Genomic DNA, 18,899 nt, shown 5'->3' on the forward strand with positions numbered 1-18,899 from the left:
TCTCCACTTTTTCTCCATTTTTTTCTCCATTTTTTCTCCACTTTTTCTCCACTTTTTCTCCACTTTTTCTTCACTTTTTCTCCACTTTTTCTCCACTTTTTCTCCATTTTTTTCTCCACTTTTTCTCCACTTTTTCTCCACTTATTCTCCACTTTTTCTCCACTTTTTCTACATTTTTTTCTCCACTTTTTCTCCACTTTTTCTCCACTTTTTCTCCATTTTTTTCTCCACTTATTCTCCATTTTTTCTCCACTTATTCTCCATTTTTTCTCCACTTTTTCTCCACTTTTTCTCCATTTTTTTCTCCATTTTTTCTCCACTTTTTCTCCACTTTTTCTCCACTTTTTCTCCATTTTTTTCTCCATTTTTTCTCCACTTATTCTCCATTTTTTCTCCACTTATTCTTCACTTTTTCTCCACTTTTTCTCCTTTTTCTCCACTTTTTCTCCACTTATTCTCCACTTTTTCTCCACTTTTCTCCATTTTTTTCTCCACTTTTTCTCCACTTTTTCTCCACTTATTCTCCACTTTTTCTCCACTTTTTCTCCACTTTTTTCTTCATTTTTTTCTCCATTTTTTCTCCACTTTTTCTCCACTTTTTCTCCACTTTTTCTCCATTTTTTTCTCCATTTTTTCTCCACTTTTTCTCCACTTTTTCTCCACTTTTTCTCCATTTTTTTCTCCATTTTTTCTCCACTTTTTCTCCACTTCTTCTCCACTTTTTCTTCATTTTTTCTCCACTTTTTCTCCACTTTTTCTCCATTTTTTTTCTCCACTTTTTCTCCACTTTTTCTCCATTTTTTTCGTCACTTTTTCTCCACTTATTCTCCACTTTTTCTCCACTTTTTCTCCATTTTTTTCTCCACTTTTTCTCCACTTTTTCTCCACTTTTTCTCCACTTATTCTCCACTTTTTCCCCACTTTTTCTCCACTTTTTCTCCACTTTTTTCTCCATTTTTTTCTCCATTTTTTCCTCCACTTTTTCTCCACTTTTTCTCCACTTTTTCTCCATTTTTTTCTCCATTTTTTCTCCACTTATTCTCCATTTTTTCTCCACTTATTCTCCACTTTTTCTCCATTTTTTTCTCCACTTTTTCTCCACTTTTTCTCCACTTTTTCTTCACTTTTTCTCCACTTTTTCTCCACTTTTTCTCCATTTTTTTCTCCACTTTTTCTCCACTTTTTCTCCATTTTTTTCGTCACTTTTTCTCCACTTTTTCTCCACTTTTTCTCCACTTTTTTCTCCATTTTTTCTCCACTTTTTCTTCACTTTTTCTCCACTTTTTCTCCATTTTTTTCTCCATTTTTTCTCCACTTATTCTCCATTTTTTCTCCACTTATTCTCCACTTTTTCTCCACTTTTTCTCCACTTTTTCTCCATTTTTTTCTCCACTTTTTCTCCACTTTTTCTCCATTTTTTCTCCACTTTTTCTCCACTTTTTCTCCACTTTTTCTCCGTTCTTTTTCTATGGTCGGTCTACCCATTAGCTCTGCCATGCATAGTGTAGCTTTACACCTACTGCACATGTTACTTTATGATTGACATCTCTTTCGTACCAGAGCTATCTAAGCCTACTCTGACCCCATATTTGTCATTACTATATTGTCCTTGTACTGTATTATGACATTTGTATCATGTTTTTCATTTCTTGCTGTGTTGCAATTTTTTTGCTGCATCCCAATTGTACCTCTACATTGTTCGAGTTTATGTTATTGTTCTCTCACTCTTATGTGATACTGATTATTGTCATTTTTCATGATTACATGCAGATAAGTCCAATCTGACGAAGGCTCAGGCCGAAACGTCATTTGTAACTTGTTTTGGACAAAAACATATATGCTTATGAAAAATTTTTTTTTCTTAATACGGACCAATAAAGAGTGATTTTGCATTACTATCCGTTGTGACTTACTGACTTAGTCTGGGAGATTTAGAGTGCCGAGGTTACTCACTAATTTTATCTATTATTACCTCTGAGCACCTATATACCAGTGAGCAGAGCTTCCTCTACAGTAGTTCTCCTGATTAGGCATGCCCTTACCTCATGAGCAGGGCATTGCATCTTTGGTAGCACCATTACGACATGGACTCTGCTGCTGTGGACCCGAGAAGAGTGAGTGCAGATTCATTGCACCCACACTCCTCACATGAAGGGTCCGCACTCCTAGAAAATGGGGGATACGTTCCCTGAGTGTCTCCCCCCCATATTCTAGACGGTCCAGAGTTGTCGTGGGACCCCTTTATGTTTTTTTCTTACAATAAATTGGTGAAAGAGGAAATGTTTTGGGGACTGTTTTTTCAAATAAATTTCTTTTGTCGATTTTTTTTTTTTTGTTAGTACTGACAGTTTATGATGTTGGGTATCTAATAGACGCCATGACATCACAAACTGCTGGGCTTGATCTCAGGTTACTTTACAGCTAGTATCAATCTGATTTATTACCCTGTTTGCCACTGCACCAGGGCACGGGATGAGCTGGGGTGTAGCGCCAGGATTGGCGCATCTAGTGGATGCGCCACGTCTGGGGTGCCTGCGGCCTGCTATTTTTAGGCTGTGAAGGCCCAATAACTATGGACCTTCCCACCCTGAGAATACCAGACCACAGCTGTCCGCTTTATCTTGGCTGGTGATCCAATTTGGGGGGGACCCTACTTTTATTGTGTAATTATTAATATTTATAAATTAATTATAATAAAGAGCCTGAGGGGACCTCCACATTGGATCCCCAACCACGGTAAAGCTGCCAGCTGTTGTTTTCAGGCTACAGCCGTCTGCTTTACCCTAGCTAGCTATCAAAAATGGGGGGACCCAACGTCATTTTTTTTTTAACTATTTTTTAAATAGAAAAAATTAATGGGCTTCCCTGTATTTTGATTGCCAACCAAGGTAACGGCAGGCAGATGGGGGTGGCAACCCATAGCTGTCTGCTTTATCTGCGCTGAGAATCAAAAATACCGCGGAGCGCTACGTCATTTTTTTAAAGATTTATTTTTACAGCACTGTGATGTCCAGCAATCAAAATACAGGGAAGCCCATTTTGTTTTTAGTTATTTAAATAAATAATTAAAAAAAATATATATGGGCTCTCGCTGCATTTTTTGTATTGCTAGCTAAGGGTAATCTAAGCAGCTACTGGCTGCTAACCCCCACTGCTTGGTGTTACCTTCACTGGCAATGGAAAATCCAGGGAAGCATTTTTTATTTTTTTTGCCAAAAAACTACAAAAAAAGGACGTGAGCTTCGCCATATTTTTGTATGCTAGCCAGGTATAGCAGGCAGGTGCTGAAAGAGTTGGATACAGCGCCAGAAGATGGCGCTTCTATGAAAATGCCATTTTCTGAGGCGGCTGCAGACTGCAATTCGCAGCAGTGGGGCCCAGAAAGCTCAGGCCAACCTGTGCTGCGGATTCCAATCCCCAGCTGCCTAGTTGTACCTGGCTGCACACAAAAATGGGGCGAAGCCTACGTCATTTGTTTTCTAATTATTTCATGAAATTCATGAAATAATAAAAAAAGGGCTTCCCTTTATTTTTGGTTCCCAGCCGGGTACAAATAGGCAACTGGGGGTTGGGGGCAGCCGTACCTGCTTGCTGTACCTGGCTAGCATACAAAAATATGGCGAAGCCCACATAATTTTTTCAGGGGGCAAAAAACTTCTGCATACAGTCCTGGATGGAGTATGCTGAGCCTTGTAGTTCTGCAGCTGCTGTCTGTCTGTATGGAGAAGAGCAGACAGCAGCTGCAGAACTACACGGCTCAGCATACTCCATCCAGGACTGTATGCAGAATTTTTTTGCCCACCAAAAAAATGACGTGGGCTTCGCCATATTTTTGTATGCTAGCCAGGTACAGCAGGCAGCCACGGGCTGCCTCCAACCCCCAGTTGCCTATTTGTACCCGGCTGGGAACCAAAATCATAGGGAAGCCCGTTTTTTTTTTTAATTATTTCACTTATTTCATGAAATAATTAAAAAACAAATGACGTGGGCTTCGCCCCATTTTTGTGTCCAGCCGGGTACAACTAGGCAGCTGGGGATTGGAATCCGCAGCACAGGTTAGCCCGAGGTTTCTGGGCGCCTCTGCTGCGGATTTCAGTCCGCAGCCGTCCCAGAAAATGGCGCTCTCATAGAAGCGCCATCATCTGGCGCTGTATCCAACTTTTCCAACAGCCCTGGAGCCGGGTGGCTTGTTGGGTAATCATGAGTTAATACTGGCTTTGTTTTACTAGCCAGTATTAAGCCAGAGATTCTTAATGTCAGGCACGTTTGACCCAGCCATTAAGAATCTCCAATAAAGGGTTAAAAAAAAACACCACACAGAGAAAAAATACTTTAATAGAAATAAATACATAGACACATTAGAGACTCCATCTTTATTATCCCCTGTCAGCCCTCCACGATCCTGCTCTTCTGTCTTCTTTCTTTCTAGTGTAGTAGTAGTGACGATTGTAGTGAGGATGAGGTGCACCAGCCCATCACTTGGGGCTGGGGAACCTCATCTTCACTACAATCCTCACTAGTGTAGTAGTAGTGACGATTATAGTGAGGATGAGGTTCACCAGCCCATCACTTGGGGCTGGGGAACCTCATCCTCAGTACAATCCTCACTACAATCGGGAAGCAGCGTGCAGCCTTCACTCCGTGAGTGATCAGTGCTGGCTGTCAGCGGTAACAGCGGTAACGCTGACAGACGCGTTACCATAGCAACGGTGCTCTCGGAGCCGCGGTTAGCGGTGACGTCACCGCTAACTGCGTTGCTATGGCAACGGTGATCTCCGTTAATGACCGGCTGTGTCAGCCGGTCCCTAACGGAACGGGGAGTCGACCGTGTGCTAGAGCATGTCGCCGGTACACGGCGATACACATATGTGCACCGTGTACCGGAGAGATGCACTCGCAGGTCCTACATGACGCGTCATAGTCATGTGACCAGTCTGTAGCCAATGAGATAATAGCCACGTGACTGGTCACATGGCTATTTTGACATCATGATAGGTCCTGCATCTCTGCTGGCAGTGCCGTCACCGGGAGGATTCAGCGATCATCGGATGGAATAGCGGCAGGAGACAGAGTGCAGAAGGGATCGCGAGGACCGGTAAGTGTCATGGCAATGTTTATTAACTGTTTGTGTACATTTACAATGCATTTTTATGTGTTTGTGATTGCCTCCCATTATAGCCTATTGGCTCGAGTTCGGTTCGTCGAACGTTCGACGAACCGAACTCGAACGGGACCCCCGTTCGGCAAACCGACCTCGAGCCGAACCGCGACCGGTTCGCTCATCTCTAGCGCTCAATTTGATGGATTTTGGGTTTGCTAGGGATTGTGGTTTCTCCATGGTTCCTGTTACGAACTGGCGCCGCCATAGCCGCAAGCAGCCTGCTGCGGTTCCTGTTGCGCCCAGGCGCCGGCTGCCGTTCTTGGCCGTGCCTCGGGTCGTCCAGTTGGCTGTTCCTTCCACCACGTCTAAGTGTGGAGAGGCGGCTAGTGCGCATGCGTGCGCTGATTTACCCCAGCCAGAGTTTAAGCCCGGTGTTTTGCCTAGTGAGCATGCTCAGCCTGATTGTGTTATGTCTGAGACTAAGTCCTCAGTTCAGGGTACTGAGCATTCTCCCACAATTAACCCCAACAGCCTCTTTGCACAGGTACTTGGACTTCGTGCTGTGTCTAAGTTCTGGGATGTGCCTACTGAGTATGCTCAAACTGATAGTCTGCTTTCTGAGCCTGTTGCTCAGGCTACTGGGCATGCTCAGGCACTTAGTGCACCAGAGGCTAGGTCCAGTAAGGACCTCACTGAGCATGTCCGTGAGGTGGCAGGTCCTGATAGGGCAGAGGGTGTCAGGTGTCCTGATGACGTGGCAACTCCGGACTGGCTCGCAGAGGCCCGCCTCTATGATCTGGCACCTCAGTATTGGTCGTCAGACGATGACTGGTGAAGTGTTTGGGGCGTGGCTGCCATGAGGTCATCAATGACGTGGCAGTTCCGGATAGGTCGCATGTGACGTCACTGATGACATGGCACTCTGCTATTGGACCTTGGTGGTTCCACCCTGGGTTTGGGGCGGACCCAGGTTATAAAAGGGGCTGGAGACAACATGGAGGTGCGCAGTCTTCACTTTTGCTCAGTCAGAGCACACCTCCATGTTAGAGTCTCATTGCGGCATAAGCCTATGTTGGGAAGCGATAGGTAGGGTTAGGCGAACGGTGCCTGTCACGCCAAGATTCGTGGCTCGGCACATCAGGGTCAGGCGCCGTGCTTCCCTCCAGCCGTTCCAGTCTTGCTATAGCAGCCCAGTGGCGTTAACTGGGCTGCGGCTGCTGTACTTCCTGTCCGATTGTGTCCCCTACGCACACGGACAACGCACCTGCTGCGCCACCTGTCCGATTGTGCCCCCTACGCACACGGACAATGCACCTGCTGCGCCACCTGTCCGGTTGTGCCCTCTACGCGCACGGACAGCGTACCCCAGGATTCCTGTGGAGTTAACAGGGTGTTCCTTATCCTCCTCGGCTTCCCGGTCAACGCTACTGGTGTAACCATCTGGCCTGACGTGTCCTACATACACGTGGCCAGTTGAGAGGTGGCCAGAAATGCTAATCGGAGGACCGCTCGGCCTGATGTGTCCTACACACGTGGCCGACAGGGCGCTTTCGTGGCGGTCTTCCGGTCAACGCTACCTGGTTACCACCCGGCCTGACGTGTTTCCTGCACACGTGGTTGGTGTAGCGCTAGGTGCACCAAAACGCTAATCGGGTTGTCGTCCGGTCTGACGTGTCCCAACACACGTGACCGGTTCCCATAGTTCCTGGGTTATTTCAGAGCCATCCAGCTCTATAGTCTCCGCCTAACCCTCAGGTGCCAGCAGCTCCTTTGTCATCTGGAGCACGGTGGGCCCCGACTGGCGATTAGGATATATACCCCCTGGTCCTAATCTGCCGGTCCCCCCGTAACAGTAAGACTGCGCCAGGGTCTGGCTGGCATGGCGGAGATGGAGCAGCTACGTCAGTTCATGCTGCAGCTTGATGTTAGAGTGAGGTCTCTGGAGAAGTCTGCTCTTGCTGCTGATATGGATGATGTGGTGGCTCAAGCGGCTGCAATTGTGTCAGTCACCAAGCCTATTCCAACCCTCCCTCACCTCTCGCTGCCCAACAAGTTTACGGGGAACAGCAAGGCATTTAGGGGATTCGTGAACCAGTGCTCAGTCATCTAGAGCTGTTGGCTGCACGGTTTCCTACAGAGAGGTCGAAGGTGGGGTTTATCATCTCCTTGCTCTCCGATAGAGCACTGGAGTGGGCTACACCATTGTGGGAGAGGAATGACCCCGTAGTACAGGACTCTAAGGAGTTTTTGGAGTCCCTGCGACAAGTGTTCCTGGGGCCTCAAGTCACTCATGACTCGGCCCTACAGCTACTGACTTTGGAGCAGGGGCGTACCTCCTCAAGTCAATATGCTGCGAGTTTCAGGACACTTGCTGCAGAACTGGGGTGGTCAGAGAGGACTCTCATTCCACTGTTCTGGAGGGGATTAGCCTCGCACGTGAAGGACGCATTAGCGTCGCGTGAGGTACCAACTACCCTTGAGGACCTCATGACTCTGGCTACCCGCATTGACCTGCGGACCTCCGAACATCAGCTGGAGCGCAGGTCAGAGGGTCGTTCAGCCACTGTAGTGGTCTCTCCTACTGCACCTCCCTTAGAGGACATCTCTGTCCCTATGGACATCGCTAGGGTTGGTGTTGCTAGGTCTTCGAGTCGCAAGGGCATTTCCTGTTTCGCTTGTGGGCAGTATGGTCATTATGCCAACCGTTGCCCAAAGCGTCAGGGTAAGCGACCGCGATTGGTGACCATAGCTGAAGGTAGACTGGACTCTGCGTCATCCATTAGGGTGACGTTTCCCGCGTCCATTTCCTTTAAGAGGTCAACATGGTCCACAAGGGCAAGTGTGGACACAGGTGCTGGGGATAGTTTCATCTCCTCTTTTGCCCGGCGGCATGCCATCCCACTGGTGCAAATGCCAAGGCCAGTGAGAGTCCATGTATTGGATGGGTCCTTGTTGCCCAAGGTAATTCACCAGCGGACAGTGCCCATTACCCTTGCCATGTCATCTGGGCATAGGGAGACCATTTCATTTCTGGTTCTCCCTAAGGGTGCAGATGATATTCTGCTGGGTATTCCTTGGTTGAAGCAACATTACCCACATATCGACTGATCGTCTGGGGTGATTACGCGGTGGAGCGAGTCTTGTAGCTCCCACTGCATGTCTCCATCTTCCGCCCGTCGCTCAGTGGTATCTGTGGCGACTATAGACCATTCAAGTGGGAGGGCCGCTAGAGGGGGGGTACTGTTACGAACCGGCGCCGCCATAGCCGCAAGCAGCCTGCTGCGGTTCCTGTTGCGCCCAGGCGCCGGCTGCCATTCTTGGCAGTGCCTCGGGTCGTCCAGTTGGCTGTTCCTTCCACCATGTGTAAGTGTGGAGAGGCGGCTAGTGCGCATGCGTGCGCTGATTTACCCCAGCCAGAGTTTAAGCCCGGTGTTTTGCCTAGTGAGCATGCTCAGCCTGATTGTGTTATGTCTGAGACTAAGTCCTCAGTTCAGGCTACTGAGCATGCTCCCACAAAATAACCCCAACAGCCTCTTTGCACAGGTACTTGGACTTCGTGCTGTGTCTAAGTTCTGGGATGTGCCTACTGAGCATGCTCAAACTGATAGTCTGCTTTCTGAGCCTGTTGCTCAGGCTACTGGGCATGCTCAGGCACTTAGTGCACCAGAGGCTAGGTCCGGTAAGGACCTCACTGAGCATGTCCGTGAGGTGGCAGGTCCTGATAGGGCAGAGGGTGTCAGGTGTCCTGATGACGTGGCAACTCCGGACTGGCTCGCAGAGGCCCGCCCTTATGATCTGGCACCTCAGTATTGGTCGTCAGACGATGACTGGTGAAGTGTTTGGGGCGTGGCTGCCATGAGGTCATCAATGACGTGGCGGTTCCGGATAGGTCGCATGTGACATCACTGATGACATGGCACTCTGCTATTGGACCTTGGTGGTTCCACCCTGGGTTTGGGGCGGACCCAGGTTATAAAAGGGGCTGGAGACAACATGGAGGTGCGCAGTCTTCACTTTTGCTCAGTCAGAGCACACCTCCATGTTAGAGTCTCATTGCGGCATAAGCCTATGTTGGGAAGCGATAGGTAGGGTTAGGCGAACGGTGCCTGTCATGCCAAGATTCGTGGCTCGGCACATCAGGGTCAGGCGCCGTGCTTCCCTCCTGCCGTTCCAGTCTTGCTATAGCAGCCCAGTGGCGTTAACTGGGCTGCGGCTGCTGTGCTTCCTGTCCGATTGTGCCCCCTACGCACACGGACAACGCACCTGCTGCGCCACCTGTCCGATTGTGCCCCCTACGCATACGGACAACGCACCTGGTGCGCCACCTGTCCGGTTGTGCCCTCTACGCGCACGGACAACGTACCCCAGGATTCCTGTGGAGTTAACAGGGTGTTCCTTATCCTCCCCGTCTTCCCGGTCAACGCTACTGGTGTAACCATCTGGCCTGACGTGTCCTACAAACACGTGGCCAGTCGAGAGGTGGCCAGAAACGCTAATCGGAGGACCGCTCGGCCTGACGTGTCCTACACACGTGGCCGACAGGGCGCTTTCGTGGCGGTCTTCCGGTCAACACTACCTGGTTACCACCCGGCCTGACGTGTTTCCTGCACACGTGGTTGGTGTAGCGCTAGGTGCACCAAAACGCTAATCGGGCTGTCGTCCGGTCTGACGTGTCCCAACACACGTGACCGATTCCCAGAGTTCCTGGGTTATCTCAGAGCCATCCAGCTCTATAGTCTCCGCCTAACCCTCAGGTGCCAGCAGCTCCTTTGTCATCTGGAGCACGGTGGGCCCCGACTGGCGAATAGGATATATACCCCCTGGTCCTAATCTGCCGGTCCCCCCGTAACAGTTCCTTTGCAAACTCATATTCTTTTAAGGGGCATTGATGCTACCCCTTTGGCAGAACATAAACCCCAATTTTGGACCCAGGTGCCTATGAGAGTTGCACCAGCGCATCAGGAAACTTGTACATTTTTAGTATTGCATAATCTACAGGATACCTTGGTACTGGGATTTCCGTGGTTGCAGACCCATAATCTGGTTCTGGACTGGAGATCCTTGTCGTAGCTAGTTGGGGTTGTCAAGCTGTGCATCAGGACCTTTCCGTGTCATCCACGTCTGCTCAGGCAGTTGATGTTCCGGCCTTCTTGTCTGATTTCCGTGATGTATTTAATGACCAGGAATCTGATTCTCTGCCCCCACACCGGGACTGTGACTGTGCCATTGAGTTGGTGCCCGGTTGTAAATTTCCCAAGGGGCGGATTTTCAACTTGTCTGTGCCCGAACATGATGCCATGCGGTCATACATCAGGGAATCATTGGAGAAGGGACACATTCGGCCCTCATCTTCTCCTTTGGGTGCTGGCTTCTTCTTTGTTGCTAAGAAAGATGGTTCATTGAGGCCTTGTATTGATTACCGTCTTCTTATTAAAATTACGGTCAAATATCAGTACCTTTTGCTTCTGATGTCTGATCTGTTCTGTAGAGTGAAGAGTGCCAAATGGTTTACGAAACTGGATCTCAAGGGTGCGTATAATCTCATCCGTATTAAGGAGGGTGATGAATGGAAGACAGCTTTTAATACTCCTGAGGGGCATTTTGAGTACCTAGTGATGCCTTTTGGTCTCACTAATGCACCCTCTGTCTTCCAGGCCTTCATGAATGATATTTTTCGGGACCTTATTGGTAAATTTTTGATTATGTATTTGGATGACATCTTGATTTTTTTCTGTTGATTGGGACTCTCATGTTGGGCAAGTACGGGATGTTTTTGAGATACTTAAGGATAATGCATTGTACGTTAAGGGGTCAAAGTGCCTCTTTGGGGTGCAAAGGATTTCATTTTTGGGCTTCATCCTGTCTCCCTCCGCTATCGAAATGGACCCGATTAAGGTTCAAGCTATTTACGACTGGGTGCAACCGACTTCTCTAAAATCCCTGCAGCGGTTTTTGGGGTTTGCTAATTTTTACCGTAAATTTATAACCAATTTTTCTGCCATTGTCAAACCTCTGACAGATTTGACAAAGAAGGGAGCTGATGCTGAGCATTGGACCCCTGAGGCTATTGTGGCCTTCCAGGAGCTTAAAAGGCGATTCACTTCTGCCCCAGTTCTGCAGCAACCTGATGTGTCTCGCCCATTTCAAGTTGAGATCGATGCCTCAGAGATCAGAGCAGGTGCTGTTCTGTCTCAACGAGACGCTACTTCGGGTAAACTTAAGCCCTGTGCCTTTTTATCTCGGACGTTTGCTCCTTCTGAACGGAATTATGATGTGGGGAACCGGGAATTATTGGCTATGAAGTGGGCATTTGAAGAGTGGACGCATTGGTTGGAGGGGGCTAGGCATCAAGTTGTGGTGCTTACGGACCACAAGAATCTCATCTATCTGGAATCGGCCAAGAGGTTGAATCCTCGGCAGGCCAGGTGGGCTTTGTTTTTTACCCGGTTTAATTTTGTGGTCTCTTTTTTTGCCGGGCACCAAGAATGTTAAGGCCAATGCCCTTTCCAGGAGTTTCTGCGCTGACTCTTTGGAGGTTGTCGAACCGTCTACTATCCTGAATGATGGTGTAGTCTTCTCGGCTATTTCGCCAGATCTGCGGTTGCCACTGGTGGAATTTCAGGGGGATAAACCTGAGAGATGTCCTACAGGGAAACTGTTTGTCCCAGACCAATGGAGAGACAGAGTTGTCTCTGAGGTTCATTGCTCTGTTTTGGCAGGTCATCCTGGCATTTTTAGTACTCGGGATCTTGTGAGACGCTCTTTTTGGTGGCATTCCCTGTCCCGAGATGTCCGTCGTTTTGTGCAGTCGTGTGGAGTTTGTTCTAGGTCCAATGACTGTGATTTTGGTGATCTGTGACAGATTCTCCAAGATGATCCACTTGGTTCCCCTATCTAAGTTGCCGTCTTCATCAGAGTTGGTGCCTTTGTTTTTCCAACATGTTGTTTGTTTGCTTGGTATTCCCGAAAACATTGTTTCTGACAGAGGGGTGCAGTTTGTATCCAGGTTTTGGAGGATTTTTTGCTCAAAATTGGGTGTTCAGCTGTCTTTCTCCTCGGCGTTTCATCCTCAGACCAACGGTCAGACTGAAAGGGCTTACCAGATCCTGGACACCTATTTACGGTGTTTTGTTTCTGCGGATCAGGATTACTGGGTTTTGTTTTTGCCTTTGGCTGAATTTGCCCTTAACAATAGAGCTAGCTCTACCACGTTGGTGTCCCCCTTTTTCTGCAATTTTGGGTCCTCTCAGGGCAGCTTGAGGCGTCTGACTGTCCGGGGGTGGATTCAGTGGTCAACAGAATGCAGCAGATTTGGGGGCAGGTAGTGGATAAATTGTTTCAGTCCCAAGAAACTGCCCAAAAGTTTGCCAACCGGCGTCGGACTGTTGGTCCCCAGTTTAAAGTAGGGGACATGGTGTGGTTGTCCTCTAAAAATATTCCTATGAGAGTTCCGTCTCCTAAATTTAAGCCCAGATTTATTGGACCTTATAAGATTTCGGAGATTATTAACCCTGTATCTTTCCGTTTGACTCTGCCTGCGTCATTTAAGATTCACAATGTCTTCCATAAGTCCTTGTTGAAGAAACATGTGGAGCCAGCAGTTCCTGCAGCAGCACCTCCTGACCCTGTTTTGGTACAAGGGGATCTGTAGTATGAGGTTGAAAAAATTCTGGATTCCCGTCGCAGTAGGCGTCAGCTTCAGTACCTTGTGAAATGGAAGGGTTATGGGCAGGAGGATAACTCTTGGGTTGTGGCTTCTGACATTCATGCGGACATGTTGGTTCGCGCCTTCCATCATGCTCATCCCGAGCGACCCGGTGGCGTGAGTGAGGGTTCGGTGACCCCTCCTCAAGGGAGGGTACTTTTGTGATGTTAGTTATGTCTTGGCTGCTGGGAGACTCCCTCTGGTGGCCAGGAATGGTTTGGACTTGGACCAGGTGTGTTGTGCAGTGGGTGTTTCCTTTGCTAACTCTCTGCTTATTTAAATCCTGGTCTGATTGCAGGCTGTTACCGGATGTCAGTTGTTCTTTGTATCTCCAGCCTGCTTAATCCTGCTCTACACCACATCTTCCCCAGATAAGTGCTTGCTCTTTATTTATTGTCTGGTTCTTTTGCTTATCTGGGTTTGTCATTTGCTGTGGTTATTTTCAGTTTATTCGCTTGCAGGGATTTTCCCCCTCAGTGGCTTGTTGGGGAACTCCTTGCAGTTCTGTGTGGAGTATAGCTCCTTTGGGTCCATGTGTTTGTGGCTTGTTGACTTTGTTATGATTCTTGTTTTCTGTTCATTGGTATGACAAGGGCACCTGGTATAGGACGGAGTTCAGATCGTGCGATCTGAGGGCCTTTTTGTACTACCAGGAAGGTGGTATTTTGCAGGGTTTTTCTCTGGCCACCATCAGTCCCTTTCCTGTCCTTTCCTATTTTAGTCAGCGGGGGCCTCACCTTTTGCTAATCCTGTCATCTACCTGTGTATTGTATTTTTCCTATATCACCGCAGTCTTTGAATGTGTGGGGCTAGCTAGTCTTGTCTATTTTCTGAGGCAGAGAGTTATTCATCTTTCCTACCTTTAGGATAGTTAGTTCTCCGGCTGAGTTCGCGGTGCACAGGGTGTTAGTTCACCCCTCGGCTACTTCTAGTTGTGATGGTTAGTAAGGGGATGGCGGCCAGATTAGTTGCCAATGCTCTTGTCACCTTTTGCCAATGATTTGTGGTGGTCTTCCATGGTTCCGGATCATAACATGAAATGTAGGTGATACTCATTAAAGTTAAGGTCATATAAAAACTCTTGTATTGACTTTTTGTCGCGCCACCAGGGTATATGATGGACTCCTTCCACCTCACCATATATAGGTTGGCATAACTTGGGGCGAATCTGATCCCCATGGCTGTACCCCACTGCTGTAAGTAGTAATCATTACCCTCATGAAAAAAAATATGATTTAAAATAAATTTAATACAATCTCCCAAGAATAGAATTTGTTACAGGAATATAACTCGGATTTAGTAAAGAAGTGTTGTGACATCTCACATCTTTTCTGATGTTCAATATTTTTATACAATGCGATTACATCTATCGATCCCATAATAAAATGATCTTTTCATTTGATGTCCTATAGAAGCTGTATTACTTGAGTGCTATCTTCAAGATAGGCCGGTAGTAGATGGACACACTTCTGGAGGTTAATATCAATATATTTTGAGAGATTGGCTGTGAAGCAACCGATTCCCAAGATAATGGGGCATCCTGGTGGGTTTTGTAGTGACATGTATTTTTGGAATGTGGTAGAACACTGTGGGAGTTGGTTATTAATGAAGAGTGATTCTTCTTTATTAAGAATACCTTCCATGGTACCTCTTTGAACCAGAGAGGCTAATTCCCCTGTTGAATTGGTTAGTTGGATCTTCATCTAGTAATTTATAGGTTCTTTCAACTCCCGACAAACGGGCAGACTCCTCATTAAACTTATTTACGTCCAGTACCACTATCTTAGCATTCGTCAATGAATTCTAATTTAGTCACTGCCTGATTGCAGTGAACCCTTGCTGTGCTGTATGGAGAATTTTTTCTGCATTATTTGAACGCATGTCACATTAAGAGAGATGTTCAGGGTGCAGGTAGAAGCCCTAAAAGGGGTGGAAAAGGCAGAAGCAGTAGAGTAAGTGGTAGATACAGAGGTTTATCCCACCAACCAGGGGGATTTCAATACTGGTGGAGCAGGCCCTTCTTCACTTTCTCCCCCAACCACCAGAATCACCCAGCGCACAGTCAGTGAGATGTAACGCCCCAGGCCATGCTTGTTCGTTCAGCTGTCAGTGGTGAAATGCACCCTGTCAGACACAAATATTTCCAAGGAACGGCTGATGTCTGCAACATGCTCATATATCACAGGCACAGCTTTATTAAAAAAGTAATGGCAAATGCTTCTTGAGAATTGCGGTGCTACCAGCTTTTGGAAACCGTCTGTATCCAAAAGGTGGAAAGGCAGCATTTGTGCATCAACTAAGTGCATCTCTAAGTGTACTTTAATGAATTAGACCAGAATTGAACCATAACTGAACTGAAGTTAACTGCATCCACAGTCACTCTAAACAATGTTTGTGTTTTGTTCCACTATCACTCCTATAGTCCTTCACTAGTGAACTAGTCATCTCTCCCTTCATCCTCCCCATCCATCTTACCTTATCCTCAGATCTGTTGCTCAATATAAAATTCTCTGTCTCCAGACACACAAAGTCATCTCATGGCTAGTTCAGCTCCCATCTCCTAACACTCTCGCTGTTTCTCCTCAATGGTGGTAATCTCTTTCCAACTACTGGCCCTCCTCACCATATCCCCACAGTCATTGGTAGTGCTCATCCACAATATGACATGAATTTTCACAACTTTTCTAACCTCATACCTATTCACACAGCCCCCGTTCCCCAGTTTGTGTAACAGGAGCTCTGTGGAACACACATTCTCTCTGCAACAAACTTTGATACATCCATGATCTTTTCATCACTAGCAAACTTTCCTTCATTGCAATCAATATAACCTGGCTCACTCCTTCTGGCACAGTCTCTCCCACTGCACTTTCCTATGGTCGGTGCCATCTTTCTCACCCAGCCAGCATCAAAAGCATGGTGGAGCAGTTTGTTTTCTCCTGTCAAATGACTGCTCCTTCAACCAAATTCCAACCAATCACAGATGCTGTCTGGTGGCGGGGTCTGACAGCAGCCAATCAAAGATGTCGGTGAATGGGGAGAGCAGTGAATATGCATTAGGGATTATTATCGGCCCGGGTGGTAGCGCTGTAGTCAGGGGAACAGTTAACGCCATGGAAGACTCTAAGTATTCACTGCTTAAACCTTTTTTTTTACAGTGGTCAATCACAGGCATGCCAATATTTGACATGGTTGTGATGGACTGAGAGACGATAGTTTTTGCCATCCAAACATTTACCGATCCTTGGTAGATCACCGACGTTTTCTGTAAATGATCGGATGTCATATTCTGATCCAATCCTGCCAAAGATCGCACAATTTTAACATTTTATGATCTTTGCCGATCAGGATCACTCATCTCTAATTCTGAGAGATGTAACTTTTTCATTTTTTATCAAATAAGCCATATTAGGGCTTGGTTTTTGCAGGACTATTGGCATTTTTATTTCTTATTCTTTTTTTTTTTAAATATGACTTTTTAATTGCTTTTTATGTATTTTTGTGTGTCAGTATGATGAAAATATGACATTTTTATGTGTTTTTAATTACTTTTTATGCTGTTTGCTGTGCAGAATAAAAGATAAGACAATTTTTATATATTGGTTTGGTCCGGACTTGGCTATAACAGTTGGATGTATATATTTTTTTATTTTAATGCAAACACTTTATTTTTAGTGGAGAAATAGGTTTTCGTGATTTTTGTGCCCTTTTTATGAGTCTTTTGAACTTTTTACACATGTTATGTAAGTTTCATTTACTTTTTTCACTTAGTCACACAGTGCGACGTGAATATTTTTTACTTTAGCTACTGATAGCATGCCATGCAATACTCGTGTACTGCAGTGCCGGAAATATGTGGTAAAAATGCCCCCCATCCTGAAAAAAATGTCACGCATCCTGGTACAAATGTCCCCCATCTTGATAAAAATGTTCCCCATCCTGGTATATATTTTCCCTTTCTAGTATATATGGCCCTCATCCTAGGCCACATCCTAGTATATATGTTCCCATTCTAGGCTACTTTCTAGTTTATATGCCCTCTCATCCTGGTAAAAATGTTCCTCATCCCAGTATATACAGTTGCAATCAGAAGTTTACATAAACTATCTAAAAAAGACACATATGCATTTTTTTTCTCACTATCTCTCATGAAATCAGAATAAACCTTTCCCGTTTGAAGTCAATTAGGAACCAATATCATTTAGATTTACCAAATGCCAAAATATTGAGAGGCATTTTTATTACTTCCTGCAAAGTCAAAAGTTATACATACACTAAGGGGCACTTTGCACACTACGACATCGCAGGTGCGATGTCGGAGGGGTCATGTCGAAAGTGATGCACTTCCGGCGTCGCACTCGATATCATAGTATGTAAATCCTAGATGATACGATTAACGAGTGCAAAATCGGCGTAATCGTATCATCGGTGTAGTGTCTGGGAATTCCATAATTACGCGACTGCGACAGGTACGATATTGTTCCTCGTTCCTGCGGCAGCACACATCGCTGGGTGTGAAGCTGCAGGAGCAAGGAACATCTTCTACCTGCGTCCTGCAGCTCACGCCGGCTATGCGGAAGGACAGAGGTGGGCGGGATGTTTACGTCCCGCTCATCTCCGCCCCTCCACTTCTATTAACCACCTGCCGTGTGATGTCGCTATGGCGCCGCACGACCCGCCCCCTTAATAAGGAGGCGGGTCGCCGGCCAGATCGACGTCGCAAGGCAGGTGAGTCCATGTGAAGCTGCTGTAGCGATTATGTTCGCTACGGCTGCTATCACAAGATTTCGCTGCTGCGACGGGGGCGGGGACTATCTTGCTCGGCACTGCAAGCATTGGCTTGCGATGTCGTTGTGTGCAAAGTGCCCCTAAGAGTACTATGCTTTTAAACAAAATGAAACAGCCCATATGAGGATGTCATATCTTTGGAAGTTTCTGGTAGGTTTATTGGCAACATCAAAGTTAATTAGAGACACACCTGTGGATGTATTTTAATGCACGCCTGAAATACACTGATTCTTTGTGTAACATCATGGTAAAGTCAAAAGAAATCATATTAGGAAGAGAATTGCGGACTTGCACAAGTCTGGTTCATCCTTCGGTGCAATTCCCAGATACCCGAAGGTGCCTCGTTCATTTGTACTAGCATACAATATATATATATATATATATATATATATATATAGATATATATATAAATATATATATCTATATATATATATATATATTCAATGCGCTTGGTATGCTCAACGAACAGGTTCACCGAACTGTTTCGTGAATACAGGGAGTATCGATAAAGATTGGAGAACAAAACTTTGTAAGGTTTGCTCATCTCTAGTGTCTATGCATGTGTATACTGTACATATGTGTGTGTGTTCATGCATGTGTATATATTATACACATGCATGAACAGACACACATGTGTACAGTATACACATGCATAGACACTAGAGATGAGCAAACCTTTCAAAGTTTTGTTCTCCAATCTTTATCGATCTTCCCTGTATTCGCCAAACAGTTCAGTGAACCCGTTCGTTGAACATACCAAGCGCATTGAATTGAAAGGGAGGCCAAACTTATATGTTGTAAAATGGTGTAGGGGTTGTAGGGGTTGTAAAAGAAAGAAAATAAAGCTGGACATACCGAGTCTCTGATGTGGCTGTAACTGATCCCACGGCTGTAACTGCTCTGGTGGCTGTACTTCCAGGGCCACTAATTATCGTCATACATACTCACTGCTTTCTACAACCACTGGCGTCTCTTATTGGCTGCTGTCCGACCCTGCCTCTAGTCAGTGTCTGTGATTGTTTGGAATCACAGACACTGTGTACAGGTCTCTATCATGGTATAAAATAAATAAATAAAATAAAAATTGGTTTAGGGTTATCCCATCTATTGATACCCGCAAAGATAAAGCCCCTGGCTGCAGGCTGCATCCCCCAGCCATGCGGTTATCTTGACTGTATTAAAGTAAGACTAACCGCATGTCACTTTTAAGAAAAAAAAACATTAAATAATTTTACAAAACGGCGTGCAGTTCCCCCCAATTTTTATACTCAGCCATGATAAAGCCCGACAGCTGGGGGCTGGTAT

The sequence above is a fragment of the Anomaloglossus baeobatrachus genome, chromosome 1, assembly GCF_048569485.1.
Source record: "Anomaloglossus baeobatrachus isolate aAnoBae1 chromosome 1, aAnoBae1.hap1, whole genome shotgun sequence".
Classification (NCBI taxonomy): domain Eukaryota; kingdom Metazoa; phylum Chordata; class Amphibia; order Anura; family Aromobatidae; genus Anomaloglossus; species Anomaloglossus baeobatrachus.